The 13,747-nt window shown below is 45.9% G+C and overlaps 1 protein-coding gene across 1 annotated transcript in view; it reads left to right on the top strand.

Moving 5' to 3' along the window:
* Positions 1-13,747, top strand: part of MCF2L (MCF.2 cell line derived transforming sequence like) — a 182,801-nt gene that overhangs the window by 54,072 nt on the left and 114,982 nt on the right. The window lies entirely within an intron of this gene.

Below are 13,747 nucleotides of genomic sequence, written 5' to 3'. Positions count from 1 at the left end.
TAGCCAGCCACCCACCCACCACTACAGGGTGTCTACCAGGCAGCCACCCACCCACCAAAGGGTGCCAGCATGCCACCAACACACCACAGGGTGCCAGAAAGCCAGCCACCCACCACAGGGTGCCAGAATGCCAGCCACCCACCACATGATGCCAGACAGCCAGCCATCCACCACCGCAGGGTGCCAGACTGACAGCCAGCCACCCACCACCAGAGGGTGCCAGCAAGCCAGCCACCCACCCACCACCACAGGGTGCCAGCCCTCCACAACAGGGTGCCAGCCAGCCACTCACCACAGGGTGCCAGCTAGCCACCCACCACAGGGTGCCAGCCAGCTATCTGGAAGAGCCGGATGCTGCAAAAAGAGAAAAATGTCCAAAAAGACAGGGGACAGAAGAGAAACTTCATTGTGGTCGAATAGATGCCATGTTCAGTGTTTTATTGGGGCTTCATGCAGAGGTTTCTTCTGAATCTGCAATAATGACCCTGGATGATGAACTTCATCTCTATTTGAAGGAACCAGTAATTGACAGATGAAGTGGTGATCCTCTTCAGTGGTGGAAAGAAAATGAGGCACGCTACAAAAGACTTGCTTCTCATGCTAGAAGATACCTTTCTGCTCCTCCTTCCTCAGTACCAAGTGAGCGTGTTTTTAGTAAAGTGGCGGCAATTTATGAAAAAAACAGAAGCCATTTAACTGGTGAACATGCTGAAATGTTCTGCTTTCTGCACTATAATATTGTTCTACTTAACTGGGAGTATTGAAAGTGAGTAGTACTAGTGTCCAGTCCACTGTCTTTTGCACTGCAGCTACTAGATTTAACCATTGCAGACAGTGAGTGCACTACTGCAGCAGTTTATGTAAATTTTGTTTTGGGTAGCCTTTAGTTATTATTTTCCCGGCACTTTATTTTTTACAGTTGTCTACTCTTCTAGAACTCGTTCGTTCACATGATGTGAAACTGATGTACCTGTAAGTGAAAGCTGTGCGGTTTTCCTATCAGTTTTCATGCAAGGTGTGAAGAACGAGCCTTTCGTGTTTAAAAATGTTAATAAACAAACATTGACATGTTCAGTACCAGATTTGTGTAAAAAAAAAAAAAAAATTTTATTTCTCAAAACTTTAAATATACAAAATATTGGCCCATATCGATACTTTGTGATCAAAATATCGGTATCGGCCCTGAAAAAACCTTATCCGTCTATCCCTACTACACATGCCTGCCACTAATTTGAAGACCACAAAGTTAGTTTTTGTAACTGGCAGCAAATCACTATTACGTGGGCAGGAATCTGACTTAGCTAAAGTAACATAAGGTACCTAGACATACCCTGGCTGTTGCTGAATATTTTTCAGTACCGGTAACATTGTACTCATGAGTTTGGCTTTTTTGCAATGAAATATGTAAATGATGTGGACATCAAATATGAAAAGTCATTTGTAGATACATTAGAGATCACGCAGGAAAAGTATCATAGGACAGTGATGCAATAAAAAGTCATGCACTAGTTTAGGAAGGATGGAGCTGTAGAATGAGAAAAGCAGGCATTGCGCAGCACCTTCACTGTGGCAGACACTTGTGTAATTATAGGGGACAGCTGTCTTTGTGTATTTGTGACAAAGCCTGTTCTTCTCCCTCACCCACCTCAGTAAACGGGTATATCATTTTTCTTCTAAGCTAGCGTTTCATTGTTAACTGTTTTATAACTCTATAGCTGATCTGATTCAGTCAGGGCTTATTCATACAACCTGATTATTGGCACAATTCATGGCACCACACCTGCTCTATGTATGCTGCGGTGCAGGACCATTCATTGTCCAGTACAGTAGAGTGAAATGCGTGACACACTGCAGTGCGCCGCAATGTGCTTGCCATGTGTTGTGACGCACTGTGCTGCTAAAAACCGCTATGACCCCTTTTATCTGTTGTGGTGCATTGGCAGCCCATTCATAATGAATGGGCTGCTTTATTGCAACACACATAAAGGCAAGCCGTAACACACATTAACGCACTGAAACAAATTGAAGTGTGAATGGGCCCTAGGGGGATGTGTAAAATGCAATGACTCACTGCAATCAATCAGAATTAGTCTTCTACTGTGGCTACAGTAAACCCAAAAATTATTATTCACTAGTACCTGAACTTTGCACATAATCACTTCTCTTTGCTCTCACCTAAAGCCTTATTGAACTTTAATGGCTCGTTTCCACTGAGCTTTCTGGTACGGTTCGGTTCGGTATGGTACGCTTTTTATGCCGTTTCCATTATGAATGGTACCCTAATTCCGAACCGTACTGTACCACTTTTTTGGTACCCTTTCGTTGGGGTACCAAGCACATTAGTACCGTACCAACAGGGTGGAGCTACACTCTGCAAAACTTTGATTGGTTGACAGAGAATCCTCTATCACAGCTTTTCTGCTACACTACGCCTATCATGAAAGGGTACTATTGGCAGTGGATACGCAATGTGTACCGTTCCGAACCGTACCGTACTGAACCGAACCGTACCGTACCACTCAGTGGAAACGAGGCATTAGTTTAGCCACCTCATCCACGCCCTGAGCAAATTTATTATTTTTTTTTTTTAATCCGCATTTTGGGATCTAAAATTACTTAAAACCTCCAGAACAATATATATCTTCTGAATGGAGAGGTCTTGTTTAAAGAAAGTAGTTGTAATTTAAACACAATTTAATTCCCCATTAAAAGATGAGGTAGTATCGAGTAAATAGATAACAAATATGTCTGGGGGGGGTGCGATTCTCTAAATAGCCAGAAGTTTAACAGACTTGCCAACATCCCTTTTTAAATGCATTTATAGGTTTTTTGCGTCCTCAAACCAAAGAAAAAGTAGGACTTTATGGGCAAAAAATGTTATGCGATTTTATAGTAAAATCTTTTTTGTTCAAAGTATCATAAATAAAATGATACACAAAGAATTGTATACATTGGGCTGAGGGCCCATAGAAGTGAAGGTGATAAGAAGGTAAGTAAATGTGACATGTGAAATGGTGACTTCTGATGTCATTTCCCACCATCCATGCTTGATTAGACTTTGGATGAAACAGAAAACATCCGAATTCCTATGTGTTTCGGCTAGGTGCCTTTATCAAGGATATCAACATGTCTAAAAATACAACAGAATGACGTTATTTGCTGCCAACATTCCATAAAGGGGTGGAGCAATGTTTCTTGTAAATGTAAACTTACAAACCATTTTTTATGCAGAGGTGCTGGATCCATGCAGGGTGCCTATCTTCCTCCCCTTCCTTCCCTGAGTTCAACGAGAACTCATGCATGTAGGAAAACAGCTGGTTCTATGGGAAGGTAATAGTTAAAAAAAGGTGTCTATGGAAATCTGTGTGTACATACCAAATATGTCAAGCCTTTAAACTACATGCGTCAATGAAATGGAGAAAATGGAGGTACTTAAAGTTATCAATAGGGGACGCTTTAAATGCTTTTACAGCTCAACAGTTTAGAGTTAACCATAAATGAGGGACCTGGAATTATTGTTCTCAATATGGCATGTGCAGCAATACATCACATGTGTGGTGCAATTACATGCACATGTGTGCTTTTGTATGTGTGTAAAAATCAGGCGAAGGGAGTGCTTTTTAATTTATTTTCTTTTTTTTATATTTTAAAACTTATTAAAGTATTACAATCATAAGGTGGCTAACAAAACCCTTATGTGATAGCATTGGGCAGGTGACAGGTCCTTTTTATGGAGCAGAGTAAAAGTGATTGGCGACTGTATACCCAGGTCACTTCTACACAGACACCTGGAGCCTGCTCTACAACTGCAATGAGCTTGTTTCAACCTGCTCACGTTTTGGGCCAGATACATCAAGAATGTAGAGCTGGCTAAATCATCTAAAGATATTCCAGGTACATCAAAACAAAAATTGTTCAAAGTCTTGCAGTTTGTTTTTACTAGAAAGCAACCACAGCCTTTGTAGAAAAGCATGGCCCCTGCCAGCATGCTGTAAAGAAAGGACTCTTTCTTTGGAAGTAGTGGTCTCTCTGCAAAGGTCTGACTCCCCTCCTGCTCACTTAGACCATCTTGATGAGCTCATGTTGGACCTCCACAGAAAAACCACTTGTGTCTCTGCCAAGCTCTGAGTTTAGGGTGCTCATATTGTGCCCCATTCGCCTCCCTGTCCTCACCCCCGCCCGCCTACCCAACTGTCGCTGAGTCCTGGTCAATAATTCACAGCCAGGACCCTCTGAGCGGCTGTGTGCAATCACAGCCCAGAGCTCCGTGTTGGTAAACAACATAGAGGTCTGTACAGAAGGACGATTTGTCAATTTGTTCATCCCTGCAAAGCAGGAAAGAGAAACTGAGAGATCTTTAGTAAAAAGCATTACACTTTACACACATCATACATAGACACACATTTCACCCCTTGATCGCCCTAAATGTTAACCCCTTCCTAGCCAGTGTCATTAGTACTGTGACAGTGTATAGTATTATTACTGATCATTGAATTATTGTCAGTGGCCGTTCGGTACCCCTAGCGTCAGATTGACCTCCTCACTATCGCAGTCTCATTATAGGTTGCTGATTGCTGCCATAAGTAGTAAAAAAAAAATTAAATAATAAAAATTCCAGTGTATGTATATGTAAAAAAAAAATAAATAATTTCTCTGTCGCTCATTGACAGACGCAGACTTCTTGATTAATATCAGTAAGGTTATACTGCCCCCTACAGGAGTAGGACACTAGGCAGAAAAAAAGTTCTGGCCACACCTATGGGCAGTCCCAGGGGGTATATCCTCTCTCTCCCTGCTATAGGATGTCAGTTTTTTTTCTGCCTAGTCAGGAGTAAGGACCTAAGTTCCTTGCTGGGATCTGGTCCTGGCAAGCTTTTTTAGATAAATCTTTTTTTAGTTAGCTTTTTTTCTCCAGTTTGTTCCTGTGAGATCTTCAAGCAATTATGCTGGATCTGGGCGATGGGCTGGATGTTGAGATCCAGTGGTCACCCCAGCCGGCCTACGAGCGTGTGCAGGCCCTAGCTCCGCGCTGGGTCGGCCGCGACATAGTCCCACTGGACGGGGACTGGCCCCGTGAGTTAAACGTCTCGCCAGGTCACCTACCACCAGTCGGAATCTGAGTCGCGGCGTCCGTATTGGCTGACAGCCCCCCCCCACCTCGGTGGAGAGGGGTTCTGTCAGGAGTTGGTGCCCGCCTGTTCCGGTATGGTGAGTAGAATGTTCCCCCTCTCCCCCTGACGGGTTTTGGGGTGGATGCGGGCCCCTCCGTGGGATGGTCGGACCCTCATGATCCCAGGTTTCCCTCTATCCTGTGACGCACTCCACCCATCTCCCCCCTCGCTAGATGAGTTGGTGAGTAAGGTATACCACTCCAGGAGGCTTGGTTTGGGAGCTGACAATCTGTAAAGGAAAGCCTGCATTGTAAAAATGACTGAGAAATCCATGACTGATGTCTGTCAAGGATGGAGGCAGTGGGGTGGCGCCGCCGGTGTTACTATTAAAACAATCATGCAGAGCACCTACCTATCGATCTTTAAAAGCGCATGGGAGTCCTCTGTTAGCTCTGCAGCCGCACGGAGCCGCCATCCTTCCGCGGGCCGCCATTTTGGCGTAGCCTAATGTCTCCTGTATGGCGGCGGCCATTTTGGTACACCCAGCTTCGCCCTGGCTTGAGTGCTGAGCAGCGGTTTGTATCCCGGGTGGAGGTGGCCTGTCAGGGACGGGGGGCTAAAAAGCGACCCCCGCCTACCCCTATCTCGTCTGACACATCCGATTCTGAGCCAGTCGCTGCTGCTGCAGGTCCCTCCTCTGGGGCTGTTGTCTCGGGTCCCGTCTCCTCGGATAGTGAGGATGACTTTTCTGCCTCCGCCATAGCGCAAGACGAAGCGCTGGTGGATGCACTGATTGTGTCTGTCCGGGAGACCTTAAGTCTTGAGGTTACACCGGCGGATGCAGCTGATACGGAAATTGCTTTTGGTACCCGCAAGCCTTCCAAGATGGCGAAGGTGTTTCCTTTTCCCAAATGTTTTGATGATATAATTAAAAAGGAGTGGGTCCGTCCAAAACGAACCCCTGGTATGCCCAAACGGATTGCTAGGCGCTACCCGTTTGAAGAATCCCTCCTTAAAAAATGGACGGTACCACCGTCGGTGGATTCGCCGATTTCCAGACTAAATAAAGCTACTGTTATCCCGTTGGAGGACTCTCCATATTCTCCCTGGCAGGGTCGGCCTTTAGGCCAGTGTTTACCATTGCTCTGGTTTCACAAACATTAAAAGAATGGGCCAAGTTGTTACGCCGTGACCTGGAGGGGAGAAGTCTCCCCCCTGCAGTAGCGGATTTGCTGGAGCAGATGGTACAAGGGCTACAGTTTGTTTGTGACGCCGCCCTGGACACCGCTCCATTGTTGGGGCGTGTATAGATCTCGGTGGTGGTCCTCCGGCGCATGTTATGGTTAAAGTGCTGGTCGGCGGATCAAGCTTCCAAAAAAGCCTTGGCTGATCTCCCCTTTCAAGGGGATCACCTGTTCGGTGCTACCTTGGATGAGATTATCAAGGGTCTCACTGGAGGCAAGTCTCCCCCCTGCAGTAGCGACTTTTTGCCACAGGCTACTAAGGGTAGGGGACCTCGTCGCAGATGGGGACCTTCCTTTTCCGCTCACAAAAAGTTTTTTCGTTCCTTTGGGGCGGGTGAGAAGGCGAAGTCCTCCAAAGCCCCCCCAGGGGGTTTCAAAAGGCGCTGGTCGGGTAAACAAGGGTCTGGCCCTTCCAGACCTGAAAATAAGACCACTACAGCCTGAAGGTGCGCCCCCACCCATATCAGGGGTGGGGGGGCGTCTTCGCCGGTTCCCGGACCTGGCTCTCCAGAATTCAAGACAAATGGGTTTGCGAGGTCATACGGTCGGTATACAAGATCGAGTTTCGATCACTTCCACCGGTGCGATTCTTCCCTTCCAATATGCGACTATCCCCGGATCGCTTAAAGGCTCTGCTGGGGGCAGTGACGGACTTGATGCAACAAGGAGTGGTGGTTCTGGTTCCTTGGGGAGAACGTTTTCAGGGGTTCTACTCAAACCTGTTCACAGTGCCAAGGAAAGAGGGCAAGGTGCGTCCAATTCTGGACTTGAGGGCGCTCAATTGTTTTGTCCGGGTGCAAAAATTCAAGATGGAGTCCATTCGCACAGTGGTGGCCTCCCTGCATCAGGGGGATTTTCTGGCGTCCATAGACATCAAGGATGCCTATCTTCACATTCCCATTTACGCAGGACACCAGCGTTTCCTTCGCTTTGCTGTGGGAGAGAACCATTATCAGTTTGTGGCATTACCCTTTGGTCTCGCCTCTGCTCCCCGGGTCTTCACGAAAGTTTTGGCCCCAGTTTTGGTGCTGTTGTGACAATGGGGCATATCGGTTCTAGGCTACCTGGACGACCTTCTTCTCCGTGCGGAGTCTCCGCAGGCTCTGTTGCTAAACTTGGAGATAACCATGATCTCTTTGGAAGAGTTCGGGTGGCTGGTGAACCTGCAGAAGTCATCCCTGGTCCCCACCAGGAGGCTGGACTATCTGGGCTTAACTTTAGACACATCCTTGGCAAAAGTGTTTCTCCCTGCGGAGAAACTCCAGAAGATTCAGTCGACGACTCAGTTGTTATTGTCCGTCAACTGGCCTTCCCTTCGGACTTGCATGAGGGTTCTGGGACTGATGGTGGCTTCCTTCGAGGCAATACCATTTGCCCAGTTTCATACCCGGATTCTCCAAAAGGAGATTCTTCTTAAATGGAACCAGAATCCCGATTCCCTGGACAATCGGATCCGGCTGAGCGAGCGGACCAGGGAGTCTCTGGTTTGGTGGCTTCGGTCTCCGATGCTCAGTCAGGGGAAGTCATTTCTCCCGATCTACTGGACGATTGTCACCACGGATGCCAGTCTATCCGGGTGGGGTTCTCGGCAGGCTATCTGCTCAAGGGCTCTGGTCCCTGGAAGAATCCAGGTTACCGATAAATGTATTGGAACTGAGAGCGATCAGGCTTTGTCTGGTTCACTGGACCGAGCAGCTCCGGGGCTGCCCAGTTCGGATCCAGTCGGACAATGCCACGGCCATGGCTTACGTCAATCCCCAGGGGGGCACCAAGAGTGTTCTGGCGGCCGTAGAAGTGGCCGGCATTCTTCATTGGGCGGAACGGTTTGTTCCAGCTTTCTCCACGGTTTTCATTCCGGGGGTGGAAAATTGGCAGGTGGTTGATGTGCTGGCATTGGCGGATGCCTCTTTTGGCCGCAAGGTTCTTCAGGCCGCTGTTTGAGGGGACCGTTGGTCTACCTCGAGGGTTTTTTTTTTTTGGGTTTTTCAGTTAGGTCTCATCCTTTTGTTCGATGAGTCCTTGATGCTTCTGGTTGGCTCCGGTTGGGCCTTCTGGATTGGATTTTTATTTCTGTTATCCCACCCCTCATTTGTGGCACTGCTTTGGGACGTCCCTACTGATATTAATCAAGAAGTCTGCGTCTGTCAATGAGCGACAGAGAAAATTGCATTTTTGACTTACCGTAAAATCCTTTTCTGTTAAGCTCATTGACAGACGCAGGACCCGCCCCTCTATTTTTGAGTTGGGTTGGGTTGAATTCTCTGACACTGCTTTGTTACATAACTGATATCCTATAGCAGGGAGAGAGAGGATATACCCCCTGGGACTGCCCATAGGTGTGGCCAGAACTTTTTTTCTGCCTAGTGTCCTACTCCTGTAGGGGGCAGTATAACCCTACTGATATTAATCAAGAAGTCTGCGTCTGTCAATGAGCTTAAGAGAAAAGGATTTTACGGTAAGTCAAAAATCCAATTATATATATATACACACACACACTGAACAAAATTTTAGAACACTTTTATTTTTTTGTTTTTGCCCCCATTTTTCATGAGCTGAACTCAAAGATCTAAGACTTTTTCTATGCACACAAAAGGCCTATTTGTCTCCAATATTGTTCACAAATCTGTCTAAATCTGTGTTAGTGAGCACTTCTCCTTTGCCGAGATACACCTCACAGGTTTGGCATATCAAGATGCTGATTAGACAACATGGTTATTGCACAGGATGTCTTAGGCTCCTTTCACACGGTCCGCTGTCCGCTCGGTCCATTCTCTGCTCAGCGGGGCTCAATCCGCCGGTCCCCGCTGAGCAGGCAGGTGACAGCTCGCTCACGGTTCTGTGTGCGGAGAGGAAGGTGTCAGAGCCCCGCTGCTCTCTATGGGGGAATCGGGAATCGTCTGTCTGCTCTCATCTGACCCTATCCCCTCGACAGATGGAAAATAGGGTTTCCATCCGTCCGGATTTCACAGACAGGATTGGAATCGGATTGCAGCGGGTGTCAGCGGACATGTCTCCACTGACATCCGCTGCCCCATGTCAGTTTTTTAGGCGGATCTGATCGGATCATTCGTGTGAAAGGGGCCTTAGGCTGGCCACAATAAAAGGCCCCTCTAAAATGTGCAGTTTTATCACACAGCACAATGCCACAGATATCGGACATTTTGAGGGAGCGTGCAATAGTCATGCTGACTGCAGGAATGTCCACCAGAGCTGTTGAAATGAATTGAATGTTCATTTCTCTACCATAAGCCGTCTCCAAAGGCGTTTCAGAGAATTTGGCAGTACATCTTACCGGCCTCACAATTGCAGACCACATGTAACTTCACCAGCCCAGATTGACAGATTTGTGAACAATATTTGAGAGAGAAAAAAAAAATACATATATAGTTTTGATGTTCTTTTAATATTTTTTATAATTCAACTGAAAGTTTAAATGGGTTTAAAGTCAGAGCAAAGTGTAATGGATATGCGCCAAGTCCAGGTACCAGTGGATGCCACATTTGGTTTTTACTGATGCATTTCACACATCTAGCTCATAAGGACCAGAATAAAAGCGTTAATTTGGAAATTCTAGCAAACAAGAGAAATGATACCCACTTACTTAGTGGATGAGGAAGATCCTATTCACAAATTGGAAGGCAGTTAAAATTTAGTTTCAGCACTAATGACACTAATGTCTGTCTTCTCACATTTTTCATCGGTGGCTTTATTTCCTGCAGCTTATTTCTAAAGATAGGCAGCTGTGGTGGCTCCAGGCTCATGTTACATAACATATAATATGAGCACCAAGCAAGCACAGTTCTCTGGGATTTTTGTAGCGTGCGCTGACATTCACTTTGTATTGACTTAAAAAATGCAGCAATTACAACACAAGTGGCTTTGTAGCCACACCAAAACGGCATCTATATTTTGTATTTAGATCTTTATTGCTTGGTTCAAATATTTGCACCTTCTTTAACATCAATTACAGATCTGGGAGAGACAGAGGCACTACTCCCATAGTAATTCTAAAACAAAACGATTTGTTAAGCCTAAAGCAAACAATTCTTCATCTTAACCTGCAAATTGGATTTTTCTCAAGTAGTATTTTTGTATGGCATTCACAGTGTATCCGTATGGAATACACATGGTGTCTGGAATCAACAGCAGGGATGGTCAGATCCACGTAGCTAACCTTAGGAAACTGCGACAAGACAATAAATTATTTAAAGTAAGATTTTTTTTTTTACAGTGAAACAAAAATCCATCCAAACACCTGCAGAAAACACAGCAAACGTGAAGATTTAAGTAAACCAAAAACTACAGGCAGTCCCGGGTTACAAACAAGATAGGTTTTATAGGTTTGTTTTTAACCACTTCAGCCCCGGAAGGTTTTACCCCCTTCCTGACCAGGCCCTATTTTGCGATTTGGCACTGCGTTACTTTAACGGACAATTGCGCGATCGTGCGACACTGTACCCAAACATCCTTTTTTTCCCCACAAATAGAGCTTTCTTTTGATTTTCTTTTTTTTTTGCGCTATAAACAAAAAAAGAGCGACAATATTTTTCACATTCTGCTATAGGACATTCCCCCCACAAAAAATATTAACATTTTTTTAACACATTAGGTCAGTTTGTTTTCTGCTGCAATTTTTGGTAATAAAAATCGCAGAAGCATACTTTGATTGGTTTGCGCAAAAGTTATAGCGTCTACTAACTACGGGAAAGATTTATGTAATTTGTTTTTTTTTTTTGTTTTTTTTTTACTAGTAATGGCGATCTGCGATTTTTAGCGAGACTGCAACATTGTGGCGGACAGATCGGAACCCTAACTGACATTTGACACTTTTGGGGGTATCAGTGACATTACTACAGTAATCGGTGCTAAAAATATGCACTGTTACTGTAATAATGATACTGGCAGGGAAGGGGTTAACCCTGAGGGTGATCAAAGGGGTTAATGTATGTCTATATGCTTACTGTGTGTGTGTGTGTGTGTGTGTGTGTGTGGGGGGGGGGGGGGGGGTTCTGCGACAGGCACAGAGAGATCGCAGTTTCAGCTTGGCTGAAACTGATGATCTGTCCCTGCCTGTCTCACAGAAGATCCGCCTGCTTTGTCTACATAAGCAGGCGTGTCTTCTCTTCGTGTCCCGGATGATCGCGGGAGGAATAACACACACCTGGCCATGGAACAGCTGAGCAGCCAATTGTCCCATTACATTTGGTCCCTTAAAAAGTGGGAGGCACATATACAAACTGTTGTAATTCCTACACCTTTCACCTGATTTGGATGTAAATACCCTAAAATTAAAGCAGTTAAAGCACATCTTGTTTGTTTCATTTCAAATCCATTGTGGAAGATTAATTAGAATCTGTGTCGATGTCCCAATATTTATGGACCTGACTGTATGTAGCACCCTACAAGGTAGGTGCTAGGTAAAGTATAGTGGACCTTGTCTGCTTAACAGCAGGGCCATGCTTTTTAGTCAGGTTGTCATGGTTCCCAGGTGTGGCTGTTGAGACTGGGGAGTGGGACAGGGGAGCGCATGACGCAGCGTCTTTGGCGGGAAGTAGAGTCCCAGGAGGGAGAGTACGGCTGTCTCTCCTCCTGTCAGAAGGATTGGGTGTTTCTGGTGGCTGCCTGAGAATCCAGGAGGGAAGGCTGAGCTGAGTTGCAGAGAGGATCCAGTGTGCCGAGGACCAGCGGAGGAAGAGGGGTTCAGTTCCAGGAAAGCCTTCCAAGTTCGTGAGTACTGTGAACTGCCCCTGGGCGTCTGCCTAGTGTAGAGGGGACCACTCCAGTGAAGGTCCCAAGGATCCTGGAGCCTGCAAGTGTCAAGGGGGATGCCTAGTGAAAGGACCCTGGAAGTGTACAGAGGCCGCCAGCGGTTGGGCCCTGAAGAGTCAAGGGTTGCAGCAGCACAAGCAGTTACCTCAGTCAGTGAAGGGCTGGAGGGAGTCATATGCAAGACTTTTGAGCTAGACAGAGTGTTAAGAGTCAAGGAGTGGTACAGTCCTGGATCTTCTGAGTTAACCAAGGAGTTAAAGTCGAAGTTTCAGCACTTTCAGCAGAACAGTATCTCAAGCGCCAGAAAGCGTTGGTCGGCATTCAGCTGGTGTCAGGACAGCGTTGACAGGCATCTTTTCTACAAAGTGTCCCAGTTAAACCTAGTTGAGCCAGAGGCGTAATCCACTCATTCCCTTCTCCCATCCCCATTATAAAATAAACAAAACAAACCAAAGATGCCGGAATGGTCATTGTCTCACCTCTCACACTTGGGTTGTCAACTTAAATGTGTTGGAAGTGCTTCCGGTAACAATGGCAGACCCACTTCAGGCCCAATGCCTGGAAATCCTGATACATATACAAAATGGGGAACACAGATTAACATGGTAAACAGGGGATGCAGAGAACAGATGGGAAGGGGGAACCAGGATTGGGTTTAGGAACAAGATAAGGGGAGCAGATAAGAGGCAGCAGGGTATAGGATGCAGGACAGGAGCAAGGTCAGGATAAAGACAAGCCATGTCTGGCAGCGGAGAAAAAAAACTGAAGCAACATGTAATGTTAGAGGATAGACTAGAAGGAGTGTGACTACTGGGACCTGCTGGTTGCTGTGGACACCAGCACTACAATGTTCCATTCTGGGAAGCATAGTGCCAACAGGTGATCCAGGTCCTGACACAGGGCACATCCACTTTACACTATAAAAGTGTGGGGTCTTTTCATGGCCCAGGTAGGGTCTGTAATACCTCCCAGTGTAAATGCGTCTGAGACTTGGCCAGGCATCAGCTCTCCCTCCAAGATGGGACAGGGGGCATAAAAAGGCAGACACAGTGCACATGAATATACTTTGTACTAGATGTGGTGTACTGTAGCTAACAAGCTAGTTAGTAAGGGCCTGGTTTACATGAGATAACAAAATATGTACAGGTTCATATAATATAAGAGATAAATAGCCTATTTATTTACTATGTATTACAACCCAAATTAATGCAGGGGCAAATCTACAAATCACTGCAACCCAATGGCAAACTTTTGATTGGACAACCTCTTTCTCCATGGAAGACAGCAGTGTTAGTTTACATATACTGTAATGATCCACTGCCCCCATTAAAGTAATTGCCGTTTAGATGTACAGCCACATTGGGGCAGTACCTTCTCCTAGGTGCACTGCGATGTTAAAGACACTGCTGCATTAAAGAGACTGCTATTAGATACACTGTGATGTTAGTCACATTGCCAACAGAAGGAGTACTCTTGGATGTACTGCTGTGTTCTAAAGAATGCCATTAGAATGCCTTCTTTAAGAGCCATTGCCATTAGACGTGTGATAATGGATGCAGTTCCATTCCATTTTTAGATCAAGGGAAAACTACTATTAAAAACAGACTTGTCCTGACTGATTTG

This window comes from Pelophylax lessonae (genome assembly GCF_965119305.1).
Source record: "Pelophylax lessonae genome assembly, chromosome: 2".
In the NCBI taxonomy this organism is placed as follows: domain Eukaryota; kingdom Metazoa; phylum Chordata; class Amphibia; order Anura; family Ranidae; genus Pelophylax; species Pelophylax lessonae.
This window is presented reverse-complemented; position numbering and strand designations above follow the sequence as displayed.